This window comes from Callithrix jacchus, chromosome 13 (genome assembly GCF_049354715.1).
Source record: "Callithrix jacchus isolate 240 chromosome 13, calJac240_pri, whole genome shotgun sequence".
NCBI classification, from domain to species: domain Eukaryota; kingdom Metazoa; phylum Chordata; class Mammalia; order Primates; family Cebidae; genus Callithrix; species Callithrix jacchus.
The window spans coordinates 22,750,990-22,766,655 of NC_133514.1; the positions used below are offsets into that span (position 1 = coordinate 22,750,990).

The 15,666-nt window shown below is 37.4% G+C and overlaps 1 protein-coding gene across 16 annotated transcripts in view; it reads left to right on the top strand.

Annotated features, from left to right (window-relative positions):
* PSD3 (pleckstrin and Sec7 domain containing 3) overlaps positions 1 to 15,666 on the top strand; it is a 553,221-nt gene that overhangs the window by 340,080 nt on the left and 197,475 nt on the right. The gene's annotated exons all lie outside the window — the stretch shown is intronic.

A 15,666-nucleotide genomic window follows, 5' to 3' on the forward strand; every position in this document is an offset into this window, starting at 1 on the left:
TATGCCAAAGAGGAAGACACGTTCTCAATTCGGTCAGACAATTTAACTTGTAGCTTGGCTTTCAGACTTTAAACTGTCTTTGACTTGGAGGTGAGGTTTTGCTGGGGATCTGCCACTTTCTGTCTAGGCATTTGTCTGCCTCTATCACTACTTTATGTTTATACTAGGATATGCAAATAAGCAAACATACTATAGATGATAAGAGCCAGTTTTCTGTCTATGAGAGAAAGAAATTATGAATAAGGAACCTGTGGTATTGGATTGGGTTCTTACCAATTGGTTTTGGTTCATACCAATAACCAATTATGAGTTATTGGTATGAGCTTATAATTTTTAATGTATGGATTGATGCAGAAATGTAGACAAGTGTGCATGATAGGTATGTATATATGTATGTAAATACATACTTACATTTATTTGTTAGCTCTGCCTGCTGAGGGGATCTGGAAGCAATGACACCTTAATACCAATGACCAGTATAGCATCCAGACCTTGGTTTCTAAATACTGTTTACCAGTTGAAGGAATCAATGCTCAGTTGAGAATTGGTTGGTTGTTGTCCCAGGGCAGGGAACATACAGGATGAGCCTAGAACATCTCGTGGTGCCAGAAAGTAAATAAGTGCTCAAAAAAGGAGGGTGGTATGCCAGAAGGCCAACCTGGAGGAGCTCCCAATGGCCAAAGCTGGAACAGTTTGAGCAACAAAGTGGTAGTATTAGATTATACTCAGAGAAGAAAATAAGTATCTACTGAATACATTTTAAAAATTATAGGGAAGTGACAGATTTTTATTACAGAAAAAAATTAATAATTGTAAAAGGAAAGAATGAAATGGCAAATATCACACTAATTATTGTTGCACATAGATCCATTGAAGGATGCTAAATTTAGTAGATGAAAGTTAGGGAAGAAACAGGATATTTGCATAGTCTCAAAGTATCTCTCCCAGGATATTTATTCATTATGAGGGGAAAAATAGTAACTTTACAGTATAGACAACCAAAGATACCATCTTAACCAAGTGATGAAGGTTAACATCACCAATGACAAGGCATCTCAACATCATGAAACCTCCGATGCTCTAAGGAGAAGATAACATCACTTCACTTCCCCAAAATGCCTAACTTCATTGTGAAAAAGAAAAAACAGCAGCCAACCCCAAATTGCAAGATAGTTTATGGAATAACTGGCCCATCTTCTTTTGAGGTGTCAAAGTCCTAAAAGACAAGGGAACCCTGAAGAACTATCACCAGTTGAGGAGACTAAGAAGCCATAACAACTGAAGGCGTTGTGGTTTCTACAGAGGATCCTGGAATAGGAAAAGGGCAGTAATGGGGAAACTGGTGAAATTTGAATAAGGTCTATAGTTTAGTTAATACTTTACCAATATTCATGTTCTGGTTTTGAGCATTGATGGTTATGTAAGATGTTAATATTAAGGGAAGACTGGGGGCAGGATTTCCAGGAAACCTTTGTACTATTTGTATAACCTTTTTGCAAGTCAAAATTATGTCAGAGAAAAAAAAGATGCTGGATAGTTAAATGGACAAAAGTGTGTCTACAAGGACATTAATTGCAGCATTTTATACAATAGCAAAAAACTGAGGACAATACAAATCTTGATAAGTGAAGGATTAGGTCAATTATACTTTATTTATATAATTAATACAATTGTTAAAAAGACCACATAGAGTTATGAATAGTGGTATGGATGTCAAAGTGAAGAGAAAGGGTTAAGAGTATAGCTTCTTCATTCATGCTGCCTGGATTCTCTGATATTTAACTGTGACCTTTGAAAAATTATTCCTCTATCGGCTTCCTCATCTGTAAATTGGGAACAGTGAATATACCTACTTATGAACCGGAAATGAAGCTTAAATATGAAAATCCATGTAAAGCATAAAGTATGATACCTAGCACATAAAAATACTTGATAGAATATGAGGACCTAATTATTATTTTTGAGGAATTGATGGAGGAAACTTCAATACAAAATCAAGTATGGCATGATACCATTTGTGTTAAAATTCGTATATGAGAATCTTGAAGATTAAGTGCTAATATGTTAATAGTGATGCTGTCAGGGGAACAGCATATTAGGGAACTTCCGGGGTTTGTTGTTGTTGTTGTCATTGTTGTTTTTTAGACAGGATCTGCTCTGTCACCTAGGCTGGAATGCATATACCATTGCAATTATAGCTCACTGCAACCACAAATTCTAGGGCTCAAGCAAAGTTCTCGCCTCAGCACCCTCCTCTCATGTAGCCGAGACTACAGGCATGTGCCACCAAGCCTGGCTAATTTTCTTATTTTTTGTAGAGACAGGGTTTTGCTATGTTGCCCAGGCTGGTCCCAAACTCCTGGCCTCAAGTAATCTTCCCCGTCAGCCTCCCAGATAGGAACTTCCACTTTCTAGGAAACTTCACCCCAAAATATGGCTCCCTGGTATAATAAGTATTTTGACTTGAAGGTCTTTAGAGATCAGCAAATGTGGGAAGAGACTTTTCCCTTATCCAAGTTAAGACTGGACCCACCAAGGAGAACAATTGTTCTTCCTTCATCTCCTTGTTACGTGTTGCAACAAAGAATGCAGAAGAATATAACCATGCTGGAACATTTTCTAAAGAGGCCCATTTACAAGTTAATCTCTGTTTTCTCATCCATTCATTCTCCTTGGTAATCATTGATTGCCCTTTGACAGAATTCCCTGTATTCGCTATCTCCCCACTCCTCTATGAGAAGAAACTATAGGAGTATGTTGGTTCTGTTGGAATACTTGGGGAATCACTCTGTGATTCTCCCTTGTACATGTTAATAAATTGTCTGCCTTCTCTCATGTTACTCTGCCTTTTTTCAGTGAACCTTCAGAGGCTAAAGGGGAAATTTGCCTTTTTTTCCTGCTATACAGTTGTAGAAGCATGCATAGAACTTTCAAAAGAAAGTTATTGATTAATAAATATCAATATTTTGATATTTATTAATTGATTTATTAATCAATAAATTGATTAACAAATATCAATATTTATTATTGAAAATATTAAATATCCATTGATTTATTAATAAATAAATATTGATTAATAAATATCAATATTTATTAAATGAAAGCCAGCAATGAAAACTTTATTTCTAAAGCTAAATGCCTTGCATAGTCTCCAAGGTCATATGACTTGTCCTTCACATTGGAAATTATAAGAGACCTGACTCTGTTCTGAGCCACTTAAAACTAGTTGATGTCTACAGTTCTCTGAAATGTGGGTCTTAACATGGAAGATTAATTACTCTGGTGTATAGTTCTAGGCTGTGAAAAGTTATGTATAACCTAGGTAAGGATGGGTAAGACTAGCTCTTTGTCCTCATGAAAAATAAAAGGCCTGAAATGTAGCATTTCACCAACAATAAGTAATTCCTGACATTTTTATTAGAATGATTAAACCCTGGAGTTGAGCATCAGCGGTGACATAATCTCCAGACCTAAAGTTAAAAATAGAATAGATATCAATAGCTTTTTAATCTTTAAGTGGTGGTGGGCCACCTGAGTTACAGTGGGATCCAGAATTCACTAATATCTTCACAAAAGCCATCTATGTTTATATACAGTGTAGGTAAAATATGTATGGAAATAACAACATGTTTTCAAAGAATATTCTCATACTTGTATTTTGGATATGATGTCAGTTTGTTTTATGATTGTAAAGATTTTGTTGTCTGTGCTTGGTTTGATGCCTGTGTCATTCTGAAGATCTGTACAGTGCTTCCTAGCGAACTAAGCCTGACCATTCTGATTTAAGTGTATACAGGTTACATAGCAAATTTAAGGCCCATCTATCTTTGCGGTTTTGGTGATACTAGGTTGGTTGGTTGGTTTCTTTTTTTTTCTTTTTTTTCTTTTTTTTTTTCTTTGCTAGATCATCTATAGTACAAAATATATACCAGGTTTCTTTGCAAAGAAATAGGGAGACAGGTCTAAGATATTAGGATAAAAGGTGAAACTTTCTTCTGTTCTCTTGTATTTGTGATTCCTTTTTATGTCTTCCCTATTATAGTCCTTTCAAATTTGAATCACCAAAGCTTCCCAAGAATAAAATGAAAATGTCGAAAGCATTATTTTCCTCATACTCCTGGTAATGTTTTTATACATTTTCCATCCTGGTTTCTTATACACTTTTGTTTAAGTATACATTACTGGTTGACCTGCTATTTTAAAATTGCTTAGATCTCATTTCTGTTGTACTTTTTTCTTCAGGCCTCCACCTGCTTTTTTATTCTGTTTGCAACAGACACTGTTTCATTTGTTGGTAACCATATGGCAGAGCATTTCTTTTTTTTACAATAAAATTAGATGCAATGTGTTGAAGCTCATATTGTTGTATCACAGTCTCTGGAGAGCTTAAAGTAGGTGGGAGAGGGCATCCCAAAATGCAGCATGCCACTGATAGGATGGATAATCTTAGCACAGGATTGGGTTTTTAAATATTGCATTTTAAAGGTGCCGACACATGTAGCTAGTGCCAGTACAAGAGTAGAGTCTATAGATGAATAGCACAGCTGCAGTGTTGGTGGAGTTTTCCTTCTTATTTCCCAAATACTTTGGTTTCTTAAATTCTAGGATTTTTTTTAAAACTCTTCTTCCTGCACACTGAAATTCCAGGATTTTAATATGACATAAGCTACTCCCATGGACCACTGTTGTGAAGTTGAGATCATCAGGGTAACAAACTCCTGAGAAAGATCAGTGGACTCTTTGAGTCACATCATCTTGATCAAATTCTGACCCTGTCCCTTACTGGCATTGTGACATTGCGCAAATTAAGGAGGCTTTCTGAGCCACCTTTCTCTAACCATAAAATGGAGATGACATCACATCTTATGAACAGCTGTTAGACGAATAAATGAGATTACATGTGCCAAATGCTTCACGCCTTCCCTTGGCTGTGACTTGTACCCATAACTGTTCTTCCTTTCTCTCTACTACTTGTTCTCATCATCCTCTTACTCAGTGTTTTGTTTTCTAAGGTTTAAAAAACAGACAATAGAAAACATTATTTTAATCCCTTTGTATGTTTTGATCTGAAAATCTTTATGTATTTCCTTTCTCCCTTTCATTCCTTCATTCATTGTTGGCTGTGTGCCAGGACTACTTTTTTTTTTAGGCAGTCTTGCTCTGTCACCCAGGTTGGAGTGCAGTGGTGTGGACTCGGCTTACTGCAACCTCAACCTCCAGATTCAAGCAATTCTCCTGCCTCAGCTAGGAATACAGGCACATACTGCCATGCCTGGCTAATTTTTTATATTTTAGTAGAGAACTAGGTTTCAACATGTTGCCCAGGCTAGTCGTGAACTCCTGAGCTCAGGCAGTCTGCCCACCTCAGCCTCTGAAAGTACTAGAATTACAGGCTGGGCCACCACACATGGCCACCAGGACTTCTTTCTTGAGGGTCCAGTAAGCCTTCTGGCCTCAGGGAGGCACCCAAGTTAATCCACGCTCAGACAAAAGCCAGAAGTCACTGGAAAACTCAAGTAGAAGTGCTGAACCCGGAGGCAGCTGGAAGGTGTGCAAAGTCAAGTGGGCCTCACAGAGCTGAGGCTCAAGGGACATTAGGAGGAACAGGAGACAAAGTGGTGGGACAGAGGGAATTGTTTGTTCATTTGGATGTTAGGATGAGTGAGAGAAAGGATTTCCAGGTGACTTCTGGGATTTAAGAACCTGGTGGGGTCATTTCACTGAGATTCGAAATGTAAGAGCAGGTTATTAGAAATGGAGGTAATCTTAAAAGATTATCTAAGATAGTCTCATATTCATAAATTTTTAGATAAGGAAACTGAAAGGCTGTCAAGGGTAAGCTCAAAAAGCAGTTGAACTTCATCCAAGGTCACTCAGACTCTCCCTGCCAAAATAAGGGGGCAATGATGTGACTGCAGAAGGACCCTTAGAGAACAGGACTGAAGGTATGATGGATTCTACTTGAGAATTTTGCAAATGAAACCCTGCACATTTTCCTCTTTGTAGCTAGGGAAGGTCACTGCAAGCTGTCAGAATTGAAGAGGAGAAGTGAAGTGGAACAAAACGGGTGGAGTTGAGGTCAGATTCTGAGGAGAGAGAGAGTAGGTTGCCAAAATTGAGTGCTCATAAAGCAGTATAGGCATGATCCGGGCTGAGTTAACACAGCAGGAGCTGTCAGTGTGGAACCTGTGTTGGTGTCCAGTTTTGTGGGCCAAGCAGAGGTCAGACCTGGGAACAGAAGACAGGGAAGCAAAGCTGTTCTAGGGGAATGTGGAGTGGGTCCAGAGGAGCTCCATGGACAGCAGCTCCTGCTCCCGGAGGCTGGCTGGCCTCCACTCTGGCTGATAGGAACATCTTGCAGTTTTATTTCTGTGAGCTTGTCTATGCTCAAGAAAGTTACTACACAGTCTCTTATTCCAGATTCGATGTTGTTTGTGAGCTCTTGACAATTCCTTTGGAAATAATGTTCTAAAGATAGCTGATAGTGTTATCTTCATCTAATTTCTAATATTCTTTAAAAACATTTGACTTAGAATGATAAAAAAAAAACAGATTCTATACTTTATCTTAGCCAGAAAGCCAGGTAAATTTGAAATTTTCTCATTGCATAAAAAGTATTTGAGGTAATGGATATATCACTTTGTTTGATTTAATTATTTCACATTGAATTTTCAAATCATGATATCACTTTGTAGCCTCATAAATATATACATTTATAAGTTGATTTATGATAAAAAATTTGGTTTATATTTTTTGCAACTATAAATAGGATAGAGTCCTGTGACCATGCTTGCTTATAGGGGTACTGTATTTATAAAAGAATGTCTAATCTTTAGCTATTAGACACATGAAAATGGAAATTAGAAAATAGATTTCAAAGTATGTATTATCTTCTCCTTTATTTTCAACCCTATAATAAAACAGATGTTTTAGAACACTTTCTTGTTCTCTGTAGTGTTCAGACAAAGGCACTGTATTTACATGTGATGTTCTCCAGGTTTGCCCAGCCCCTTGTTTCTTTAAATACTCTTGGTATTTCAACAGTGAGTTTATAACTAATAATTAAGCATGGGAACACCTATTTTTTCCCTCAAATAGCTTACTCTTTTTCTTCCACGAAGATCTGTTTATTGCCTACAATTCTTTATTTTTGTGGGAAAATCGTCTGCTTCCTTGTTGCTGATTATAACTGGGAAGGATTTTCAATTTAAATTAATTTTCAGTTGTTTAATATTCTTCCTTAAATATATATATTACCAAATTTTCATCCATCTGAATTTTTCCAGGTTTTCCATCTGTGCCATCCAAAATGATTTTTGAACCACAAACATGTTTATTAATTAAATCACTGGGAGAAATCACCCTTGAGTCCAAGTTGTTCCGAACAATCTGTGATACCTGAGAGTCTAAGGTTCATCTTAAAAGGAAAAGTAATCATCCTTATGGTATTTTTTTGTCTTTAAAATATACTAAAAGATAAATTTTAGAACAAAAATGATTAGTATTTTTTTCTAGTTATTGTGGGGGTGAAGTTGGGATTTCTCATTTTCTGAGTATAGCTTACTTTTTAGCCATCCAAAAATAGCATTTCTGAAAAATAATCAATTCTAGATATAGTCAGCCCTTCCATGTGTATGATGCTATATCTCTCCCATGGAGTTATCAGGTGACTAGTATGAGTCTTCAGTGCTGAGAGTAAGATGCCAGTTTGGCATTCAGCCTATTCATGTTAAGGTTTAACCTGTGATGGGATTCACATTTCTGATAATGATTACCATATTAAAAATTTAACTTGTGATGTGTATGGTAGATCCCTTTTATAATATGATTATTGTGTGGATTCTATTTAGCATCTGATAGATTCTGTTCACAGAAAAAGCAACTGTCCGCAGTGTAAACATCATAGACCAGCCCTGTCCATCTTGACAATGCAGATGTTGTCTAATCACATAACAGTGTAATTTGAAGTCCACCCTTGAGATGATCTTGATGAACCTTCTCATTTTATAAATGAGAACGGGAGTTTCAGGGAAATAGTGACTTGTTTAAGGCCCTAATTTGCATGGTTAAAGACAGAATAGAGAGGACAGCTACTTCTCCTTCCCACTGCCATGGTTTTCCCACCTGCCAGAATGCTTCTATTTTGAAATGATAAGCAAAATTGGTCAACAGAAAGTCCTGATAACAGATTTCGATGTAGAGGCTGAGCTATGGAATTAACATTCAGTTCTGGACTTGCTTTCCTTTCCCTGTGACCCCATGTTAGTCATTTGGATTTCCTGATTTCCATTCCTTTGCCTTTCTCCCAATTTCACACTGATGCAGACTTTTAAAAGATCGCTTCTAGTTGGTATCATCTGTAAGCAGAAAATAATTTATAAGCAGTTTCTCTTGATCACAAATTGAGCAGAAGGAGCTGTTCCTGTTGCCTGTGTGATAAGGATGTATGCAAGGGCACACTTGCTCAAACAAGAGGAAGTCAAGCTCAAGGAGGTCAAAATACAGTTAAAAGTAAACCCCATGATACAAGATGAGTTTGTGGATCTTTTCTACTGAAGTTCAGTTAAATAATGCCTTTAAAGTTAGAAAGTGATAATAGACTAGAGAGCATTCTGTACCCTTGGGAGGAAAACCTGAAGTATATACTTTTCCCCAGAAAACCTATATTTGCAAGACTAATTTATAGCCTTATGCATATTATAAAGTCATTGACTTTCTGAGTAATTTAGTGTATTGAAAATAACATAGAGGCCAGGCATGGTCACTCACACCTGTAATCCCAGCACTCTTGGAGGCCAAGGCAAGCAGATTACCTGAGGTCAAGAGTTTGACACCATCCTGGGCAACATGGCGAAACTCCATCTCTACAAAAATATGTTTAAAAAAGTAAGTCCCAGCTCTTGTGGGAGGCTGAGGTGGGAGGATCACTTGAGCCCAGGAAGTCAAGGCTGCATGAGCCGTGAGCATACCATGGCACTACAATCTGAGCTACAGAGTGAGACCCTGTTGGAAAAAAAAAGGGAGAATAAAACATACCACAGCATAATACCTTGGTTCAAATTATAGTTCCATCATTTTGTAGCAGTGGGCCCTAGTTTTCTCGTTTGTGAACTAATGAAATGTTTCTCAACTGTGGTCATATGTTAGAACTACCTGGGACAATTACAAAAGAAAACAAACAAGCAAAATAATGCACAACCTGTACCCCCCAGAAAGTTCTGATTTTAATTGATCTGGGATGAGATTAGTATTTTTTTCAGAAGCTCCCCAGGTGATTCCAATGGACAAATAAACCACAAAAGCGGATGATTTTGATGTCCTTTTCAAATTTTAATATTCTACAATTCTGGGATTTTTTATGATGTCCCATCCAGCCTCACACTCAGCATAATCATCTCTCCATCTTTGAAAAGCACCATTTTGTTTTTAATGTTAACATTCATTTGGAAAGAATGCCTGTTGCCATCAGAAAGCTTTGATTAAAAAGTTTTTCCTGATCATCAACCACATTTACCTTTGAAAAAACAAATAATAAGTCTAATTACTGATTTAATTGAAGCCTATTCTGGTATTTGAAGATTCCTTCTATGATTCAGCTAAGTTACTTCCTCTTAGGTGAAAGCTTCCCAATTTTTTTCATCTCTTATTTTTGTGCATCATTATTTCCATACCTTAACACACTATTCTGCTCTGGAGGTAATCTCTCCTTATGTCTATAAAATGTTTTCCTGGAGTTGAACTACAGCCCCATTGAAGATCAGAGGAGGTAACTTAGGGATTTTGGTGATAATTCCCTTCTCAAACTCTTACTGAATGTAGGATTAATAAATAGACCCAGTTTTAGTAAACAATTTAGTAAATGGTGTTTACTAACACATATTTGTCTCTAAATATGTATTCTAATAAACACAGATGATAAAATTCTCAGCATTTAAAAATTCTCAGTGTACACTGGGCATCATTCTAGTGTTTAAGTAAATTAACACATTTGATTCTTGCAATAACTCTTGAGGACAGGCACCATTATTATTTTCACTTTTTAGATCTAAAGAAGAAACTAAGGAACAAAATAGTTAAGTGTCTTGCCTTCAATTTCACAGTAAGTGGTGGAGATAGAACGTTGATTGCATAATATAGGGCATCTTATTCCAAAGTTTGTAAGTATGGAAGTTGGGGGTTATAGAAATTATGTGAGGTGTATAAGGTTTATGCTTATACTTAAAAAGGTAAATTGTAGTATAGGACATGTGCTCAAGTTTGTTTTAATGTACAATATTTTAAGAAACTTGAAGTTTGTCAGAAGCTACTTTACATGAAACCTATTTATAATTAGCACATAAATTGTTTTCATTTATTTATATTTTAATGAATTCTGCTAGAAAATCTTGGTTCAGTTTGCGAAATAAGTTTCCTAAAACTATTCAGATGTGTGTTTCTTAGTTGACTTAAACATTGTTTCTTATTTTATATATATATATATATATATAAATATATATCACTGAAACGTTATTTAAAGAACTGTTGGTGGCCGGGCTCGGTGGCTCAAGCCTGTAATCCCAGCACTTTGGGAGGCCCAGGCGGGTGGATCACGAGGTCAACAGATTGAGACCATCCTGGTCAACATGGTGAAACCCCGTCTCTACTAAAACTACAAAAAATTAGCTGGGTGTGGTGGCATGTGCCTGTAATCCCAGCTGCTCAGGAGGCTGAGGCAGGAGAATTGCCTGAACCCAGGAGGCGGAGGTCCCGGTGAGCCGAGATTGCTCCATTGCACTCCAGCCTGGGTAACAAGAGTGAAACTCGGTCTCAAAAAAAAACAAAAACTTGTTCGTGTCCAGTATTCCTTTGTTTGCTTATCATTTCATCAGCCTCATAAATTTCTATTTATTCTGACTATTTATGATCATTATTTCTTAGTCCTTGTCTGATTCATCCTGAAAGCTCAAGCTTTTTATGTGAGACTTACCCACTTGAGGTTACCAGTAAAAACCATGCTATGAGGAGATAGAAACGTGTCAGAGAAAATTGTGCTTGTGGAACTTACCCTCCTTCTCACTACTATAGCCTTAGATACGTTGGTAGGGTGGATGAAGAATATAAAGTGTAAAGGCACTAATAAAGCATTCCTCTCCCCTGTGAATCTTATCCTAGGGAGTAGTGTGTCCACTGTGTGCATTCATTGTCCATTCACCATTCAGTGTATTACTCTGATTGTGAGTATCTCAGCCATCATTTCTGGTTTTGTATGCTAAGGCATGGGTGGTCCTGTGTATATGTGGCAGTATTACTCTGTGAATTATTGGTTTCAAGGGGATAAAGGGCACAGTCTTTGATGTGAAGACCTAATTTTTCCCTTTAAAAAATTTGAAGTAGTAGAATTTTAAGTTTTCATTTTAGATGAGGATCGTTTGTTTTTAGTGCAGAAAGCCTTTGTGATAACATTGCTGTTCTCTGGAAGCTTTTGATTTCAGCTTGAGAAAGAATGATTTAACCTCTTACATAACATCAGAATGAGAAATTATGATCTTCCTTCTTTTTGTTGACTTTTATATTTACAGTTACGAGTTCACAGGCTAACTCAGGAGAGGATCTTAAAGATATTCTAACCCAGTCACCTCATTTTATAGAAAACACTAGCCAACACTGAACACTTGTTTCTTTTAGTTCTCCCTATGGCTTACTAAATTCTATGTGGCCGGGACTTTATTTGCCATGTTTACCATTAGTGCCCCCAAATGATACTCAGGTTTGCAAGCATATAAATGAAATGGGGAACCTAGGACTTGGGAAGAGAAAAGACTTACCCAAGATCATCTTGCCAGAACCATCACCTTCAGACAACAAATATTATGTCTTTTCGATTTAAAAAAAGAAAAAGGACTTTTACTTGGGAATCATAATCTATATTAAAGATCAGAATCAAACACAGTTTATATTTATTAGATACTGTTTTCAGACATATAAATGAATTTCATTGAACAGTTATAGTACAACTCTTTGAATGAAGATACTTTTATCCATATTTTTATAGATAAAGAAACTTGGGCTTTGAAACAAAAAGTAATTTTCCAAAGGCTATACATAGAGACAGAATCCAAATCTGGTTTCTGCCTCCAAGTTTAGCGATATGTTCTACTTTGGTCTTTTACATGAGGACCAATGTTTGTCAATATTGAGAATTATCCAGACCCATAAATAACAGTCACTGAAATTATTTTTCTACCACCTTATATGCTACAGACTTTAATACCTGTGGATATGTGAAACAAGTGCTGACTTTGCCTAGGGGTCTATATTTAAAAGGTAGCAAAAAAGCCTGTAGCTTCTTAATTCCTTTCATCTACGGTTTTGGCCTTCTGTGTGTTCTGATTTGAAGGGCTTTTCTGCTCTTTTTCTTATTTCATTTCCCCGTAATTGGACTTGGATTTCCTCCTTTTGGTCCTAAATGATTTGCAGGCTTCAAAGCTTTTCTACTACATTGCAGACATTGCCAGTATGGGATCTTATTAAAACTTAGTTGAGGTTTAACATCTATAGCTGGAAGAAAGATAATTGCCTTTTTTTGGTTTCTGTTAAGGAGTGGAGGGAGGAATGATGACAAACCAGGACATGAGTGGAAGTCATTGTGACATGACACATTTGTCTGTGTTCTTTGAAAGTAAAGAGCCTCTTATCCAGTGAAACTCTTGTCCAGGCTCAACTGGGCTAGTTTCTTGGGGACTCAGGATAATCTCATCACATCTCCACTTTGCTATGTAAACCCATCTGCCAGCCACTTTTTGGCAAAGGTCATGCATGAGTAATACCCCCATTTCTATTCCCAAAGAGTCAGGATTTCAAGAGAGGGATGGTATTCTGCAGCACTGCACTTTAGTGCGGGAAAAAGGACACTGTCTGTCCACAGAATCTACTGTATTACCACCTCCATTTATCAGTTTTATTTTTTACCTGTGATTGTTCTAGTGTTTCTTCCAGAAAGACATGCTAGAAACATTGAACTTTTACAATTGCAACCCTAAAAAGTAGAATCTCTTATTTAAAAAAAAGAACTTTTTCTTTTCTAACAATTTATATATTCTTTACCTGGTACTAAGTTCTTGTAGCATTTCTTTTTGTGTAAAACATATATTTAGCCATAAGTAATAAGAAACTTAGTGGTGATTCTAGATACTCATTCATTTGTTCTCTTTCTGATTTTTAAAACTCTAACAAGATGTTTTAACCAAGGTTGTTGTCTGTAATGCTGTGGTCCACATTGCACCTTTCATTCTGTTCTTTCTTTGCTCTCCTTCATTGGTTGAAGAGTCAAGGGCAGAAGATGTCCTTGTCTTCATTGGCTGAAGAGTCAAGAGCAGAAGAGTCAAGGGTTGAAGGGTCAAGGGTAGTGGGGAGGGGGTGTGAATAGGAAAGACCAGAAAAGTCCTGGTCATCTTTTATTTTTTCTAATTTTATTTTATATTATTGTGGTTCACAAAAATGGGGTTTGTGGTAGATTATCTGTTAAAAAAAATGCCCCTGATAGTTCTCCTATCCTTGTATGAACATGTTGTTCTATTCTTCAGGAGTGTAGTCTGTTTCTCCTCCTCCTGAAGTCTGGGCTGGCTTGTGTGACAGAGTGGCATAAGTCGTGCTGTGCTAACTGCAGGCCTTAAGAGACCTGGCAGTTTCAGAGCCACCATATAAGGAAGGAAGCTCAAGCTATCCTGCTGGAGAGAGAAGCCATATGTAGAAGCATTGAGGCGCTCCAGCTTGCAGCAGGCACCATACTCATACATGGAACTGAGGCATTTTGGATCTTCCAGCCCCAGGTCAGCTCACCCAATAGCACATGGGTCTGAGAAATCCTGTTCTCACTGAGTTCTGCCCCAAACTGCACATGCACAGAATCTCTAGCAAATGAAATGATGATGTAAAGCCCCTGAGTTTTGGGGTAGCTTGTTACAGAGCAACAGGTTACTGAGACAGGATTTATAGCTTCCAAATCTTCCTTCTTTTCTCATATCTGTTTACTGTTTGTCCGGATAGTTCTGTGACTCTGTATGTCCATCAATATTTTGTTGTAGTACGAATCCGTTAAGCATTCTTTAGTTGCTATTTCTTACCTTGTAATTAGTGTATTTTGGAGGTTTTTGTTTGTTTGTTTTATTAGCTTTATATTTGTCCTCACTTGGAGCAGGTGACTCTCCTGAAATGCTACTAAGGGGGCATTTCTCTGGGGGTACAGTAGCACCAATTTCTTATAGTTGTATATGAGAGACAGAAAATTAATTCCCTCTCTCAAAACAGTGGAAAAAAGGATGACTTATTTTCCCTAAAGTATATTTCCTACTACCCGATTAGACCATACTGACCTCTCAGACTCCTTAAATAGCTGTGCATCCTACTCACTGATGGGCAGAAAACAAAGTAGAAGGATCTAGGGTAAGCATTTTTATTTAAAAACAAAGACCCAGATGATCCAAGCAGAGTTTGCAAGGTATATTTTCTGTTCAAATTACAAGTGTTCCCAGGAAAACCTAGAAGGTAATTATCTAGTTTTATTTTAGATTTTCTGAAAGAATCCGAAACCATTTTTTAAAGTACAACTTTTAATTTCCTGAGTAGAACACATGCTTGTTCTGAGTCCTGGTTTCAGCTTCTACAAGCAATTTCCTTTGAGTGCACAAGGTAGTGTTTTTTTCATTTTGTTGTCAGTTTTTTGTACTTAAAGATTTATTGTTTCTTCTGCTGTCTTTCTGCCTGGCAATTCCTTTCCTCAAACTGTCCTAAAGAGTTGATTCAAAAAGAGTTATTGAGATCATGTTTGATACAGGGCAGTAAATTTTAAGTATCACGTAGATAAAAGAGGAAGGGTATAGAGGATCTAAGTTGCCTTTCTTAACTGACAGAATCTTCCAATCTCACCTAATAATTTGTTTGCTGTTTCCATCCTTCTAGTTAGTTTATTTATTAACACTGACTCCATGACTTCATTAGTCCATAGTCAGAATAAATGTTTTGCTGCAATGAAGAACCTGTGCGTGTGTGTGTTGTGTGTGTGTGTGCGTGTATGTGTGTGTGTGTTTGAGACAGTTTCACTCTTGTCACCCAGGCTGGAGTGCAATGGTGCGATCTCAGCTCACTGCAACCTCTGCCTCCTGTATTCAAGTGATTCTTCTGCCTCAGCCTCTTGAGTAGCTGGGATTACAGGCGCCCGCCACCATGCCCAGCTGATTTTTACATTTTGATACAGATGGAGTTTCATCATGTTGGCAAGGCTGGTGAAGAGCATTTTTTTTGTTGTTGGGGGGAGGTAAAGGGGTGAATTTTCTAAAGAGGACAGATTGGAATGGCTTTTAGAAAGAAATTATCTTTTTTAAGCTTTATTTAAAAATAAACATTATTTTCAGGCCAGGTGCAGTGGCTCATGCCTGTAATTCCAGCCCTTTAGGAGGCCAAGGTAGGTAGATCACGAGGTCAAGAGATCGAGACCATCTGGCCAACATAGTGACCCCCATCTCTACTAAAATACAAAAAAAATTACCTGGGCATGGTGGCACATGCCTGTAGTCCCAGCTACTCGGGAGGCTGAGTCAGGAGAATTGCTTGAACCTAGGAAATGGAGGCTGCAGTAAGCCAAGATTGCACCACTGCACTCCAGCCTGGCACCTGGCAACAGAGTGAGAC